The sequence below is a fragment of the Lonchura striata genome, chromosome Z (assembly GCF_050655825.1).
Source record: "Lonchura striata isolate lonStrDom1 chromosome Z, ASM5065582v1, whole genome shotgun sequence".
NCBI lineage: Eukaryota > Metazoa > Chordata > Aves > Passeriformes > Estrildidae > Lonchura > Lonchura striata.
In genome coordinates, this window is record NC_140740.1 from 36,789,531 (window position 1) to 36,806,302 (window position 16,772).

Genomic DNA, 16,772 nt, shown 5'->3' on the forward strand with positions numbered 1-16,772 from the left:
GAAGGAAGGAAGGAAGGAAGGAAGGAAGGAAGGAAGGAAGGAAGGAAGGAAGGAAGGAAGGAAGGAAGGAAGGAAGGAAGGAAGGAAGGAAGGAAGGAAGGAAGGAAGGAAGGAAGGAAGCCTGCAATTAGAGTAGTTTAGAAAAAAAATAACACACTAGCTGCTTCACAATTGTCATAATTTGAGCTGCAGAATTGACAACTTGTCTTGAAAGCTATTATAACTTGTCTTGAAAGCTATTATAATTGCCATTATGACTTAATTAAAAAAAAAAACAACTTGACGTGTATTGCTTGCTTCATATCAATGGTAGCTCTAAATCATAATGATCAAAAACTAGTTTTATCTTTCAGCCACTGTGCCCTTAACTTGCCTTTGAGTTTGCTTTCAGATTGCAGCTCCTCTGTCATCAGCTGACTCTGAAAATGATACTGGCTCTGCTGACAAGCCCACTGTTCATATGTCCGAGTGAACTGAAACTGAGGGAGCATATTTGCCAGGAATTTTCAGAGCTAAATGTCCAATATTGCAGGAAGCTGACCCAGTCAGTAGACAACTGACAGTGCTTCCTAAGAAGAATTCTTAGTTCTGTGGGTTTAGCAAAAGCAAGTGATGGATGTTACCCAATAAATTTGTGGGAATAGCTGTAGTTAATGCAGCATTCACAGTGTACTGACATCTCATCTCTGCACAGAGAAGAGCCAAAATTTTTTACAGGTTAGGAAATTAGGTCCAAAATATAATGAAACATAATTTCATTCATTAATAATTTGCTACAGGGAGAATTCAGTAAAAATGCTACAACATAAAAATGCTACAGCAAACAGTATCACATTTCGAATGTGTTTCTTTTTTTTTTTGTTTTTGTTTAGTATTTAAAATATACAATTATCTGTAGATTTTTTAATATTATCAAGATGGGTAAGTGTACTTAGTGCAATCCTCTCTCTATATGGTGCTGCTACTGGCAGTCAAAGCCACATACCAAAAGGAAGGCTGCAAGCAGGAGCTGAAATATTTTTGCTTGCAACCTAAGGGATACCTGAGGTGAATCTGTGGTGTTAAAGCAATTATAATTAGCTCCTCCTGGCTTTCCTCACCAAAAGAAATTGAAACTCAATTGACTTTCAAAGGAAATAGTTGTGGAGCAGAAATTGTCATTGTAATTACTTGTATTTCTGTGTCAGGCAATTTTCAGAAGCTAAGATAAAGTGTTGTTGCAAATTAGAATATGATCTAATAATGCACTTTATGGAGGCAGACATGTGATGAATTTCATATGCTCAGTATTAGGCTGAATGGTGTTGTGCAGGCTGTGTGTCTACTGCACAAAGGACACAGGGGTGTACAGCTCTGCCAGGTGCAGTGATAGTTGGATGATAACTTCCTTTTTTTGTAGCACAATACAGTATCTTCAGCAGTAAATCAGAGGCTGAGTCATTTATTGTGTGAAAAGATGGATATTTAAAAGGTATCTGGAGATTCTAGGGGTACATTTTCTGGGCTGATTTTAACTGATAGAGAGCTCATTAACTCAAAACAGATTATACTACACTCTCCTTAGTCAAGTCATTTCACCTGTTAGATATTCACACTGTTAGGAAGCTTTTCTCTATCTCTAGTCTATAGCAATATAAGCCTACTTCATTCCCGGAAGATATAATAAAGAAGTTACTCTCTTATTTCTGACTGAACATTTTTCAAATATATTTTTACTATTTAAAGCTTTCTTTTGTTCCTTTAGTCTGCTCTTCTGTAAAGATCTAAGTGAGTTAACTATTTAATCAATATTTAATCAATATTATAGATTTATTTGTTTCTCCAACAACTCAGAAGTTTTATTTACTCAGAATATCTGACACTGTCAGGGCCCAGATTTGATACTAATAATATAGACCAGAATGGGAATACTCAGGTATTCACTTTACTGATAATATTCCTCTCTGTATATTCCTCTGTGTTGAAAGTGTTTTCCTTAGAAGTTACATCATGAGGTTGTTTTCCACTGGATCTTTTTCTACAGACCTACCTGCCCATGCCCTCATGTCCCACCCTTCCTCCAGATTTATTAGCCCTCACTTAAATATTGTATATTTTGTACATTTCCTTGTTGAATTAAGTATTTTCATTCAAAGTGTTTCTGCACTTTCTAAACAGTACGTGAACTCACAACACCCCGACAAATTTAATGTCTAATTTTTCATCAATGTTTATGGTGAAAAAGCAACAGTTTTTAGGACTGGGTGTATGGTAGAAGTACTCTTACTTACTGAGTCCTTGCTGATGCCACTTATAACAATGGTATGTAGCTTTCAACAGAGCCAGCTTTATCATAGTTTTGTACTGGCCATGTTCCCCTAGCTTGCTTGGAAAAATCTTAAAAATTACAAAAGCTGGTCTAAAGCTAAGATATATGACATATTCACATACTTCTCTATTTACAAGATATATTACTTCGTCATAGGAAGAAATTAATATGTTTGATGCTACAAGTTATTTATTAATTAATTTCCTCCTACTTAATTATTATTTAATTATTTTATAGATGCCTAATTTTTTCAATGTTTTCTGACAGTGAAAGTTAAGTAGATAATCTATGGCTTCCAGACCCCTCTTCCTTTTAAGGAGAGAAAAAACAACCATGATACTCTGCTGGACTATCTCGTTTCCAAGACAAAGGAAAGTGAACTGCTATTAATTCCTGCATCACTAATCAGTTCTCTGTAGTTTATCTTTTCTTCTGTACTTGAAGACTGTTTTAGGCTGATAATTTATGCCTCCTTCCTGTCACAGTCTGCATATATTTTATGGAAGATGAAAGGTAAAAAATATACCAAATCTCTGCCTTTCAATGTCTTTTTGGTAAATCTCCTTCTTCAACAAGAAGCAAAGTCTTTAGTCTGATTATATTAGTGGACTTGAGAAATTGAGGGGGGCATTTTTGGTACTGTTTAAATTCCTCTAGGATCTCTGTGCCCTGTATACTGTCCTTGCTAACAGTATAATGTAGCTTTATTTTTCTGAACTGCTGGGAAAATGGTCTTTGGGTACAGCAGCACATGTACTTTCACCCTAGGAATATCCTCCTGCTGTTAAATAATGAATGGTTTATTTCAAATGCTATAATATACTCACACCATAAGATGCAATGCAGTTAATTTTGTTTCCCTTATGGTGACAAGTGACATCCTTTGGTCTGTTACCTGAGGACTCTGTGCCTCTCTTTCTACAGGCAGAGAGTTCAGGTGTTTATAATCTCCAAGAAATTTTGACTGTGCTGAGCTGACAATTTTTCTAGTGTTTTGGAATGCCAACTTTCTTATTCAATGAAGCCTCAGGAACAGACTGAAGTGAATTTAAAGGAGGATACATAATTCTGTAGTGTGCTTTGATCCCAGTAATCTGGTGCAGCTTCCCTTATAAGACAGTTACATTCATCATAGAAGCTGAATTTTATATTTGGATATTCCTGTGACACAGCCACCTTCAAACAGTACATAGGTAGGAACAACAGCAGTAGAGACATCACCATCTTAAATGAGGCAGCTAGTTTTACTACTTACTCAACTTTTGGTCTGTTATTTCTGTGTATAGAAGGAAGGAAAATCCTATTCCTGCTCAAATTGTAATGAACAGGAGTGGCTAAAAGGCAGTCTTCACATGTTCAGCTCTTCCCAAGATGGGAAAGGTTTCTCTCAAACTTGAAGAGAAATGGCATATCACAGAAATTACACAATTTGACTCCATGTGGGAAAAAAAAAATGCATTTTCAAGTGGAGCTTTTGGGAATTTTTTTGAACTATTTTTTTTTTCATATTTTTCCTATGTCTTACATAAGAATTCTGTGAGTGCGCTGTTCAGTTTGCTTCTACGCTTGGGAAGACGCAGCTACAAAACCTTTCCTAGGTACAGCTTCAATACAAGGAAAACTTTTTCTTTTCTGGCACAGGGTTCTTCAGGCAGAAAGCAAAGGATGTCTTCAGGAACTTGTATTTTGTAATGCTTTTTACCATTACATCTCTTAAACTCTGGCATTTTTTACATTTTTGGATGCAAACTTAGAAGCTCTTGATTTTGGTTTATTTTGGCAAACTTAGGGGGAAATGTAGCCATGCAGGCCTTGCAGCTTCTTCATTGGATTCAATTACCTTTAAATCTTTTTATGGATTTGCAACTACTGGAAACCGGGCCAAAGTCCTCTTATTTATTTCTCTTAAATTGTGCACCAATCTGTAGGACCCATCTGACTTCTTTATAGGCAGGATGGGAGTATTGAAGGGAGACATACAGGGCTCTAAAAAGCCCTTTTTCCAATAGCCTATCTATTTCAGGTTTTAGTCTTAATTTTTCCTCCCTAGGGATAGGGTATTGTTTTATTCTTATGGGTTTGCCAGGATTACTTATTTCTACTGAGAAAGGCTTAATCTGCAATTTCCTCACCATTTCTGGGGTATACCACACTTCAGGATTAATTTTCTTTTCATCTTCCACCCTTAAAGGGCAGAGCTTTATCTGTAATTCTTTATTTACAACTTTTAAATTAATACCTAATTCTATTATCAGATCTCTTCCTAATAAATTGTAATCTGCTTTAGGTACCAGTAGTAAAGAACCTATACCACATTTGGAATTAGTTTCTACCATCACATCCTTGATAACAGATACCTTAAAGGGCTCTCCTTTTGCCCCAATTACATGTACAGTGTCAGATGACTTTTTACATCTAAGCGGCAAGGCTTGCACCGTGGATCTTTCAGCCCCGGTATCCACTAAAAATTCTATCTCTTGTTGTTGGGGTCCTACTTTAAGCTTTACCAAGGGCTCCTTATGATGTTTCTTTACATACGTAAATAACCCACCTATTTTAAAGTATCATAGCTTAAATAATAGTGTGTACACAATGATTTCAAATTACTTCCACAGAAATGCAAGGGGGAAGAATAGTTTTTGTAGTAGACATTTCATAAAATGACTGCACACTAAGCTGAATTTGTATAAGCTGAGGCAGGAATTCACTCTTCTAAGTTTAGATTGTCCTGGCATTATTCCAGCTTAGGGGGAGAGGATGGAGTCCACAACATCATTGATGTGGCTGCTGTCATTTTTAAATGCACGAGGTTTCACAGCATACAGCAGGAAAGCAGAGACCGCATTTGAAGATCATACAAAGGATCAACCAGTTTCTGCTTAAGAACACTTTTTTTTTTTTTTTTAGTGTCTTCCCTTAAATGCAGAAAATAAGTATCAAACGAATGAACAGCCTTACTAAGAAGTTGTTATAAGCTCATTAACTGTGTTTACATCTGAAAGGAAAGGGCTTTTTGCCTTTCAGAAGCAAATGAGCTGAATTACTCAGGTCATGTTTTGCACTCCGGCTGATTTTACCAGTGCAGGCACCAAGGCTTCAACACATGCAGTTCTGACAATGTCTGCAATTACTTGTGAAAACTATTCTTGCACACATTGTTTCCCTGAATCTCAGACTTACTTAAAATAGACATAATGCTCTGGCTGATAGCAATTTCAGTATTTTGAAAGTAATAAGGAAGAACTGCTTAGAAGAAGTTATTTGTGCTGTAACTAACAGTTGTTTACAATGTCTCTAGGCACAAAACCCTATAATCTGTCATTAGCAGACAGTGATTTTCAGTGATGATATCAAAGTACTGGTTATTGAAAGGGAGCTCTTTCTATAGTACACTTCCCTGGACCATGCTCCCTGCTAGGGAGACTTACCTCAATACTTACTTCACTGTGTACCTAAGAAAACAAGTTAAGCAGAGCTCAGAATGAATTGACTAATCTAAGAACTTCAAAAAGCGGCTTCCCAACCTTAATTTCTGTTCCCCCAGACAGTAGCAGCAGCAGTGTGGGAAGTGTCCTGAAAGGGTGGAGGTAGGACCATGTTTGAACAGTAAGTTATGTGACAACTGTACAATTAAATGACAATAACAATACATTTGCATTTAAGAATTGAAGCTGCAGAAGCAAAAGGCTTCTTAAGGAGGGCAAGATAATGTGGTCCATTCTAAAAAGTAAGTAAAAGCACTGCCAGCGTCTCACCCCATATAGGCTCCACTGCATGTCCTAAAATCTTGAAAAGGCTGAGCAGCTACACTGCAGTGTGGGTGGAAGCAGAAATTTTGGCACTGGAGAGTAATGCAAGAGTGCAGCTGTCCAAACAAGGGTGGTTTACACCATAAGCTCCATCAGGTTGACATTTCTAACCCCACTGCCACCTCTGGGGCTGGCAGTGAAGGGACCTTGCTGCTTCTCTGCTGGCCTGGGGCCTCACACCCCTAATCTTCCTTAAAGGCCTTCTCATCCACTATCTACATTCCTTGCATGGGAATTAGGGTTAGGCCCTTCCCGCACACTTCCATACAATAATGTATCATTTTAACTTTGTCTTTCCCTTTTCTAGATGGGAAAGCATCTCAATTAATTATCATCAAACCCAAGGGGCTTGGGAATCTGGGGAAGCTTAGCATGGGTCCCCTCTCCCATGGGACCAGAGGGCTTGCTTTTCCTCTGTCCCATCTTCCGGAGTGCACTCAGTTTCTCACACACGTGCTCCCCTGGTTCGTGGCCCAGCCCCTCGCGGGGAATGGAAAACGCACTAATACAGAGTCCGCACTCACTTGGTCTCCACGAGACCTCTCACACACAGCACTCCGGGAAAACCACCCCAAACCGAGCGGGAAACCGGCCTATACTCACACGTCCTACGCCTTCGCTGGTTCTTCGTGCACAAAGATTACAGGGGTAACCGGTTCTCCTTTGCCCGTTACTCAATTTGGGTTCGTCGGTGGAGAGTGATCAGAAAGCCTGGGGCAGCCGGGCCGCCATAAGGGCGGGGCGCCTCCCGATCGTCCCGTAGCGACTGATCTACTTCTCCATCCGAGTCACGGCACCAAATTGTTATAAATTGTGACATGGCAATTTGAAGTGTCTTAATTCAATAAAGCAATTTTATTTAAAATTAGCAAGCAAGTAAGGCAGGCAAAAATTCAGTGCTGGGTGGCCGGGGAGTCTCCTGCTCCACCAACGGCGCGCAAAAATGTTCTGTCCCAACCTTCCTTTTATCCCCCCTTTTCTCTTTGCAGACGTGACTCTCCAAATGTAGTCTGAGTCTGGTCGTTGTGATAGCTTCTAAGTCTCTTCTTTTGAGATACAGCAAGCAGACCAGATACACACACGCCCAGGACTTTAATCTCAACCTCCTTATCACCTTGTAAGCAAATAAGCATTTCAAAGACACACCAGTACATTCTTAGCCACTATCTTATGCAAAACAAATTAGGTTAACATACCACAGTACATTCTTATGCAAACTAAGACAAGCAAGCATATTACAGTGAACAAATTATCTTCTACTTATCTCAGTGTTAACAGCAGTTTTACAAGAACTACAACAAACACCCAGTGACACCATGGACAATGATGGCAATCCTGTTAGAATAGATCATTTATGCAGCACAGGAGAATTGCACTGCCCAGAAAAACAAACTCGAGTGCTATCTAGGTCGGTTTTGGAAAAAATTTGTAACGCTGCAGAAAAAACATTTTATCAATTACCAGTAACTGAGGCTAAGTGCAGCTATCTTAACATTAAACAGTTTCCTTCAGAGAGTTTTTTGCAGTCTGTGGATCGCTTGAGAACCCAAGTCAAAAGACAGGTGCAAGACCCTGTGGTACAGACAGAGCTGATTAAAAAAATGGCTCAGAGGAATGCAAATGAGACCTGCCGTAGAATTACCCTCAGTTGTGGGATTTTTTTTAAATTAGAGGGTTTGGGGCACATTGAAAAAGGTAGGCCTTAGAGACAGCAAGATGGTGATTAGAGCTAAGTAGTAGTTATAAGATTTTTTAGCAAAAGAAAACTATATAAGAAGTAGAAAGAAAGGGCAAATAGAACAATAGTTTTAACGCTTTAACAATAGTATTAATGCTTAGGTAGAATAACTTTTTAAGTTGTAGAAAAGTATATTTGGTGAGATATTAGGAAGGTCAAAGCTTAATAATGGAGTTCTGTGCATTGTATCTTGAAGTTTATAAGCAAATATTGTATTTGAAATAAGCAAGCATTGTTTTAACTAAAGGTACGTGTGCTTATAGTGATTGGATAGAATTACTATCAGTATGTTTTTGCTTTGTGTGACTAGTCAAAAAGTTTATAAATTAAGTTTTAACATTAAGTTCTTGGTTTGTTGCTTAGATATGAGCTGCTAGCATCTTCTTATTGTCATAACTATGTAATGAGACTAATGCTAAAAAATAAACAGCTTGAGATGCATTCCACAGTAGTCTCGTCTCGTTTGTGACTTATACATAGCCCCTAGCCTACAATAAATGGTGCCTTGGGTGAGGACAACAATTAGACTAGTAGAATAAAAAAGAAGATTGTAGACTACTCAGTCCCCAGACGCCCAGGTGTTAATAAGAATAGTTTGTCCCCTTTGTCTTCAGTAGCTGCTATCCTTGTAAGTACCCAGTAGCAATTTTAGAGGCTCCTAAGCAACGTGATGAAAAGTTTTCTATCTAAAATGAATGGGACGTCTTTTACCAGCTTGAGACAATTTTACAAGATAAAGGACGTTCAAATATCTCTAAACATGAACTAAAGGACTTATTAATCTAGGTAAAGCGAATACTCAAAATATAGACTTGAATTCTGCTTTTACCTTTAATTTTTGGAACCAGATAAACTAGAAAATTTACCATCTAGTCTCTCTTAAGAAAAAAGAGACTTTAGTCAAACTAATGCCTGTCTCCAGAGCTTTAATAGAAAGTTTCAAACCAAATGATCGTAGCAAAGACTTTCTTGAGCACCGAAACTAAATACCTAGTTCTGAAACTTTAAATCCGAGTGGTGCTGAGTCTTTGTCCTCCTCTGGGCGGGTGTTGGGTTTTATTCAGGGTTCCTTCCCTTCTTCTAGCGTGTCCAGAGTTTCCCCAGGCAGTCTAAACTAAACACCCCAACCCCCAAGAAGGGAGAATCTGATCAGCTTCCAGCTTCGGTCGTGTGCTCTGTTTCTTCCAGTATTCCCTGTATCACTGATGCTGCCACCAAGCGTCCTCCCATCCCTCCACAAAATCATCCACCCCTGAAGCTCCTAGGGAAGCATTCGGGATATTTTTTGTACTCTAAGAATCTAGAGGGTCCGCGATCATGTTCTAGGGAGGCTAAGATTCTAATAGGTTCAGGAGGTGAGAGTTTGGGGAAGCTTTGCAAAACAAGGGCTGCTATTTCTGTGCCCCACTTTTCTTCTGAGCAGGCTGCGGCCGGGCCTTGTTCGGAAGTGTTGCAAGCAAGGTTTGCTGAAGAGAGCTTTAGATCCGCTCTGCCTAGCCAAGGGGCTGTAAGAGTCACCCCTGCCACAGTTTCCCCTTCTCAAGAAGTTACTCCCTCAAATCAGGCTCAGGTACAAATTGTTTTACAGTTCAGAGATTTCTTTTCGTGTTAATTCTTCCCTCAAGCCCCTTCCAGGGTTTTTGCTGCTTATAACCCCTCAGCCTCCCATTGTAGCTGGAGGGGGAGCTTTAGATTTAGCTCTGCCTGTGGAAGAGCAGGCAAGAGGGCAGATGGAAGTGACAGGCAGCATCCCAAGGCTAAGCAGGGCAGGGATAGTTCTACCCAGAAAAATGAATGGGGTGGAAGTGGGAGAGCTCAAGAAAGTTTATGTAGAAATACAAACAGATCTTTTAGAAACATTAAAGCCTGTCTCATTCGCTGTTAGGGAGGATAAAAGAATGTCAAATTTGCAGTTTAGAACTGAGAGTTTTCCAGCTGCATCCCCGCGGGTGAGGATACAGAATAGAACTTATAACAGTTCATTAGAAAGTATCACAAATATAAATTCAAGCTCTTCAACTTGAGAGCAGCCCAATTTGTATAATTCTAAAAAGATCCAATTTAGTAAATTGAGACATGATGTAGCAAGCTCTAGCTTTCTTTCTGTGACTAATACAACACATTCTGCGGCCGCTACCTCCAACAGAGGAGGCAACGTTAGGAAGGTAGAGCTCTCCTCCTCCACCCTTCCTAGCAAAGCTCCCAGAGAGACCTTATGCTACGACAACACTACTACCAAGAACTTAGAGCTTCTTAGCAAAGTTCCTAAGACAGCTAATTGTTATAACAACACTACCTGTTCTTCTAAGTCAGACACAAAAGTGATGAGAAAAAAAAAAACAAAACAAGGTCTAAGTCAGAGGTAAACCTTCCACTGTAACTACCTAATTAATCTAATATTAGTCAAAATTTAGAAAAAAAAATTAAACTTAAATAAGCAACTTCTTGCCTTACTAATAAAGTGTGGTCATAATGATGTAAACCCACAATATAAAACTTTCTCACCATGATATAAAAGAACTCCATCAACCTTTAAAAGACAGTAGGTTCTCTTCTCCTTATTTTAACAATGTGTTAAAAAATATATTTAATTCTTATGATTTAGTCCCTTTTAATTGTCAAAATGTAAATTCCCTAATCTTAACCAATTCACAATATCTCCTATGAGAATTGCAATAAAAAAAAACTTCTTAATAAATTGGTTAAAAAATATGAAAACTCTCCTTATAAGAACATGAATATTGCCCAGCTAACAAGTGATCCACCTTTCCATAGACCAAAAAATCAGGCAACAAAATTGCCTCAACCTGTGCTCACCAATATTAAAGGTGCTGCTAAAAAAGCTTAATTTTCAATTGAGCCAGCTAATACCCATGTAAATGTTTATACTATTATCAGACAAAGTAAATCAGAATCTTTTGGCTCTTTCTTAGATAAATTAACCCAAGCTGTTAAAAAACAATGTCCAAATGAATAAGCTCATTCCTATATTATCCAAAACCTTACTTTTCTCAACGCTAACGAAGAATGTAGAAAAATTATTTTAACTTTACCTAATCAACCTCCAACTGTAACACAGATACTAACAGCTTACAGTAAGCTCACTTCTCCACAACATCTTACTAACGTGCAAGTTAATGCTTTTAAAAAGCAAATTACAAAATTTCAAGAAAAGTTAAGAAAAGCATTAAGAGATAATTTGGCTAAAGTTTTGAGGGGTTTTTTTAAGACAACAAATAAAAAAGCCCAAAAAAGTCCTAAAAACGCAAACAAAAATTTTTGAAAAATCTGTTAGTACTGTACAGTTAAGACTCTAATAAAAACATCTTATTGCTTTGCTTATAGTATTTACTAGTGTTGTTACTAGAATCCAAAATGCTAGACTTAAAATTTCTATAACCAAAATTCAAAAAGTTCCACCCTAGAAGTATCTAAGATGAAAGACAACTAAAAAAACAATTACAGCTCAAAAGATACAGCTCCAAACCAGTGTCAACAACCTACAAGATTTACAACAACTTCTAAGAAAAATCAAGTGGGTTAAACCTGTTTTAGAAATTACCAATAATGAACTATGTCCGCTTTTTAATTTACTGAGAGGAAGTTGTAACATCAACTCTCCTAAAACTCTAACACCTAAAGCTCGTGCAGCTCTTACAAAGTCATAGTAGAAGCTCTCCAAAGACGACAAGCTCATCGCTATATTCCAAAAAAACCTTTCCTTTTTGCCATTAAAAAAAACCACACAACTTTACAGTCTCATTTTCCAATAAAATCCTTCTAAGAGAGATCATTTGTTGGTAATAGAATGTTTTTCTTCCCTACAAGTCCCCTAAGACTATTTTTACAGTTCTAGAAATAATAACACAAATTATAATTAAAGCCAAAACAAGATTATTAACTTCAGCAAGTCAAAAATTTGAAGTGATCTATTTACCACTAAAAAAAAATTATCTTAATTGGTCAATGCAAAATTCTAATGATTTACAATATGCATTATTAAATTTCCCAAATATTTGTTCTGTTCATTACCCAGCTCACAAATTATTACAAGGAAAATTGAGTTTTAGAGAAAAACCTGTGTTAAGTAAAAAACCTTTAGATGCAATAACTCTCTTCAATGATAGATTGAGCAAAAGTCACAAATCAGTAATAATAACTTAGTTAAACCGAACAACTAAAGCTTAAGAATCAAATGTCCAAATAGTAGAAAAATCTCCTCAAATTGTTAAACTTACCACTGTAGTTCAAGCTTTTCAGCTCTTTCCACAACCTTTTAATTTAATTACAGATTCTGCTTATGTTGCTAATATAGTTAAAAGAATAAAAAGAACAGTTTTAAAAGATGTTAGTAATAATATTTTATATCGTTAGCTTTCATATTTTTACACAACTTTGCAATATAAAATTAATCCATATTTTCTTTCTCACATTAAGGCTCATTCTTCGCTTCCTAAATTTCTAGTAGAAAAAAATGTAAAAGCTAACAAATTGACAATAGTTAATTTCAAACACTCTACCAAGCATTTTTAAACAAACAAAATTGAGTCATGCCTTTTATCACCAAAATGTACAAGCACTTATGCGAATGTTTCAAAGTTCCAAGAGTCAAACTAAAGCTATCATTAGTAATTATCCTAACTATCAACTTATACAGGCTCCTATTTCTACAAGAACAGTCAACCCGCAAAGCTGACAAAGCCTACAGTTATGGCAAACAAATATCACAAAATAGCCTTCTTTTAATAAATTTAAAAATATTCATGTTTCAATAGACAGTTTCTCTAGTGCAGATTTTGCTTCTCTTCACACAAGTAAAACAAGTAATCATGCCTATCACCATTTTTTGCAAGCTTTTGCTTCGTTAGTTTTATCCCAAAAAGTAAAAACTAACAATAGTCCCACATATATATCTCAAAAACTTACCACATTTTTAAAAAGCTAAAGTATTCACCACATCTTTAATATTCCTCATTCTCCCACAAGTCAAGCAATTGTTGAAAAAGCACATTAAACATTAGAACACATACTTAATCAACAAAGGCGGGGGGAATGGAGGCTACACCACAAATGAGGTTGAACAAAGCTTTATATGTTTTTTATTTCTTAAACAGCTCTGTTGCAGAACCCGATCCACCAATTTTTAGACATTTTTAAAATAACACACATGCAAAATTGAAAGAAAATCCCCTTGTTTTGATTAGAAACCCTGAGATAATACAAATTGAAGGTCCTTTTTGATTAATCACTTGGGGCAAAGGGTATGCTTCTATCTCTACAGGTGCAGAAATTAAGTGGGTCCCTGTGAAAAATGTCAAACCATATCACTCCCAAAAACATGTTGACGAGTCCAAGACCGTAGAAGCCAGTATGCAGACGTGAGCCAAACAGAGAGATCGCAGGTCATGCCTGGTGTTCCTTGTTCATCGGTAGAACCTACAATCTTCTTATTTTATGCTCTTTATAGATGTGTTAATTGTTGGTTTCGTAGAGTTCTTTTTGGCAAAAATGGGTTTTTTATTTGTTATGTTATAAATCCTCTCTATTGGATTTTCAAAGGTGAAATTTTATTTTAAGGTCAAAAGCAACATTTCTGAATTAGTATATATGGGTGGAATTTTTGCTAAAAATTAGCTCACGAAAAAGAATGGAGTTTTGCACTTTGGCTAAAGAATCTTTGTAAAATAGGTTTATATGTGTTAGGCATTTTAGTTACGATACTCATAATAATGCCTTGCATACTTCAGTGTGTACAACAGATAATGGACAAAGCTATCAAAAAAGTTTTTATCATACAAAAGAAAGAGGTAAGAAATGGATTCACAGAAAGTTCTTGAACTCTTACAAAGTTAGTGGATGAAGGTATAGAGATAGAGGAAGGTTTTGAACTAAGACCTTAAAACCGGCAAGACTGTTTTGAACAATGACTTGTAATTGCTATCAAACATGACTTATGTGCTTTGAATTGATTAGACCTTCACAGTATTAAATTTACTGTTTTGTAATATAGCTATGCTTAATGCGAGCAAAAATGATGCTTTAAGCAAGTAATGAGCAGATATATTGTAAGAAAGGTATAAAATGCAAGGTGTTTAATAAGCGACAAGATTAGGACAGTTTCTTTTAGTTAAACCGAGAGGGGTAATTGTGGGATTCCTTAAAATCAGAGGGTTTTTGCAAAAGGCAGGCCTCAGAGACAGCAAGATGGTGATTAGAGCTAAGCAGTAGCTATAAGATTTGTCAGCAAAAAAAGTGTACAAGAAGTAGAAAGAAAGGACAAATATAATAGTCTGTGTATTAACACTTGGGTAGAATAACTTCCGAAGTTGAAAAAAAGTATATCTGGTGAGATATTAGGAAGGTCAAAGCTTAATAATGGAGCTCTGTGCATTGTATCTTGAAGCTTACAAGCAAATACTGGATTCGAAATAAGCAAGTATTGTTTTAACCAAAGGTACGTGTGCTTATAGTGATTGGATAGAACTACTATCAGTATGCTTTTGCTTTGTGTGACTAGTCAAAAAGTTTATAAAGTAAATTGTAACATTAAGTTCTTGGTCTGTTGCCCGGATGTGAGCTGCTAGCATCTTCCCATTGTCATAACCATGTAATAAGACTAATGCTAAAAAATAAAAAGCTCGAGATGCATTCCACAGCAGTCCTGTCCCGTTTGTGACTTGTATGTAGCCCCCAGCCAGCGATACTCAGTCTTCCTCTCAACCCATCACCTAGTCTTGCTCAGATGATTGACACCTGTGCCAGGAGAGCAGAGCTGTTCGATACCCCTGTCAGACATACAACAGCTGCACAACTACAGCCTGCTGCCACAGCTGCACCAGGTCCAAGGAGATAACCAGCATCATCAGACCAGCTGCAGCACATCATCTGCCTGCGTTGTAAGAAACCAGGACACTTTGCGAGAAACTGTCCTCAAAACCAGAACCAGAGAAGGTTCAACAAACAAACTGAGTGTACAGCGCATGCCTGCTACTAATACAACTACACGCAAAGATATAAATATAGTGGGACCCACATGGGAAAATACCTCTCTCTTAACAAACAAGGGGGAGGGCATGACTCATACTGAGGTGGGGGGGATAGAAGAATAAAAATGTCAAATGTACAACTAACAAGGTTTGGCAGCCGCTAGGCAAACCTTGCCTAGTGACTGCCAAAGGGTTTCATTTCAGATCCACTGATTGGGAAGTCATTATAGTGGACCTGTCAAACATCTCACAGGACCTGCAGGCATACCAAATGGAACCGGACAGTGAGTATTTTGTCATTGGAGATACAGCACACACACCTTCAGAGACTGAAGTAGCTCCCATGACTACTAAGTGTCCTGGGTTGTAAGATAAGCTTGTATTCTATTTGCCATCTGTTGAAGGTTGGGCAGGTTTGTTATCTTTTCCAAGAACCGGTTTTGCTCGTAAGAGGTAATGGTTTGTTAGTGGGCCACTGACTGATTCAATGCAGGGCTGGTAACGTAACACCATCCTATTGTGAGATGTTCCACCCAGAGGGGGAAGCCAAGCACTCTTTTATTGGATATAAGGGGGTACCTTTCTGGGGACAGAGCAGCTCTTTACTTTGGGGGATTGCCAGAGAAGCAGCTCTTTTCGGCGGCACTCGCAGCGAAGCAGCCGGAGTGCGCTGAGGCGACGGCGGCGGAGCTCGGAGGCGACCCCGGCACAGAGGAAGACCGGCCCCACTGCCACCAGATCTTCAGAGGAAAACTATACCCTTCTAAAGATCACCACTGCAGCTGCAGTTCATCAGCCACTGCAAGGGGAGCAATCGACCCAGCAGGACTGCTACTGGCACCCCGAATCCTCAGGTTGTGGACTTTTTTCACTGGTTTTGTTTGTACCAATTGCATTTGCCTTTTTAAATTGTTCTCTAGTTTTCTTCTAGTAAAGAATTGTCACTCCCATTCCCATATCTTTGCCTGAGAGCCTTTTAATTTAAAACTCCTAGTAATTCGGAGGGAGGGGGTTTACCTTCTCCATTGCACAGGAGGCTTTAGCCCTCCTTCACAGACTCCTGTCTTGTCGAACCAAGACACTAAGGAAGAGATATCAAGCCTTATGCTGTTGGCACATTACTCACACCCTCCATTTTACCTAGAAAAAGGGCAAATTCTGGCCCAAGCTATTCCCATCCCAGTAGAAATAACAGTAGAAGGAAAATCATCAGAAGTCTACTGGGCAGAGGTGGTGGGAGAGGATAAATCCTCAATGGCATGCAACCTACCCCATGGTTCAGAGCACCTTCAGGTGGAAGGGGTTCTGGACACAGGCACAGACATCACAGTAATACCTAAGACCGTGTGATCATCACACTGGGAGTTGCAACCTGTGGCAGGCAAACTTCAGGGCATAGGAGGAACCACATTGGCAAAGATTTAAAAAAACATGGTGCAAATTGAGGGACCTGATGGGAAATTGGCAAGTGTTTGCCCTTTTGTGGCAGACTATAAGGCTCCTCTGTGGGGGAGAGACACCATGTCCCCCAATGGGGAGTCCAGTTAATCATTCCTAAGACACCCCAGGATTCTTGGAAATAGCCACTGTGGCACACCCTGCCCACAAATTAAAGTGGTTGGATAACACCCCAAAGTGGGTAGCACAGTCGTCTTTGAGTATCAAGAAACTTGAGGTGCTTGAGAAACTTGTGAAGGAGCAGTTATCTCAAGGACACCTACAAGAGACAGACAGTCCTTGGAATTTCCCAGTCTTTGTAATAAAGAAGTCTGGGAAGGACAAGTGAAGATTGCTCCACAATCTCAGAGAAATAAACAAAATTACAGAGGACATGGGTCCACTCCAACCGGAGATGCCTAGTCCAACAATGCTCCCTCGAGATTAGCAATTGGCTGTCCTAGATATCAAGGACTGTTTTTTTCCAAATTCCA